This window comes from Austrofundulus limnaeus, unplaced genomic scaffold, assembly GCF_001266775.1.
Source record: "Austrofundulus limnaeus strain Quisiro unplaced genomic scaffold, Austrofundulus_limnaeus-1.0 Scaffold245, whole genome shotgun sequence".
Classification (NCBI taxonomy): domain Eukaryota; kingdom Metazoa; phylum Chordata; class Actinopteri; order Cyprinodontiformes; family Rivulidae; genus Austrofundulus; species Austrofundulus limnaeus.
This window is the reverse complement of record NW_013952647.1, coordinates 744,300-745,378: the sequence shown is the minus strand read 5'-3', so window position 1 is coordinate 745,378 and position 1,079 is coordinate 744,300.

The following is a 1,079-nucleotide window of genomic DNA, read 5'->3' as shown; positions in this document are numbered from 1 at the left end:
TTTGGCCCCCTTCTGGAACCCTAAAATGGACATAAAACAGGTAGGATTTTTTTTTTTCAATATCATTCTATAAATCCTGAACAAACAAGACTCACCTCCCTACTTTTGTTTCAGTAGATTCATCTCCCGGTCGAAGCCTCACCTCTTGGAAATAAACCTTTTTGAAATCATTTTACATCAGCTCCAGGGTTCAGAACATTTTGTCTTATGCTCCAGTTAYATACAGGAACATTTAGCTGAGGAAACCACTATACCAATAATTACATTGCTATAACATTTTATATTTATGTTCATGCATTTCCATCCAGCAGTCACTCAGCTGTCTTTCTCACATACATATTTTGTGTCAGTGTTCATTAGCAGAGGAAACAGATTGTGTGGAGGTGTGATGTGCAGCACGTCTGTTCGTGTGAGCTTCAGAACATAAATGAATCAGTTTAACAAGGTCTATTTTTGACATGAGCTGCTCTGTTTACTGTGAGTCAAGTAGTGAAGTTCATAGGTGCCTGCAAAGCTGGGAAGAAGGAACCTAGTTTCAGTGTTTATTTTTTTTTCAAACAATCATTAAACATTTAGTTTTAAGTGCTTTGAAACTGGAAGAAAGTGCCACATGCAGTTAGTCATATGGTGACAATACACAAGGCACTGAGGCTGAACCTTAAATAAAGATAATGGGATAAAACATCTCTGTTCAGTTCAGTTTATCTATATAACAGAGTCATGACAAGTCTTTTTAGGGCTCAAAACAAATTAACAAGAATGTATACAGYCTGGCGTGTTTATTTCCAAAGCATTAAACTTTAATTATCTAATGAGAAATGACAGCGTCATGCAACACTTAATCTGGTAAAATTTGTACATAGAGTTTGTGTTGAAGATGACGCTCAGCTGCTGCTGTCATTTTTGAATAGTTTTGAGTTCAACCACAAACCAAACATCAAACACCGAATAGACTCACAACCAGACGGAGATTAAAAAGTAAGGAGTTTATTATACTGTAGCTCAGTGGTTCCCAAACTTTTTGTCTTCTGACCCACAAAATATCCATGGCAAAAACTTGTGACCCCAAATATTACTGG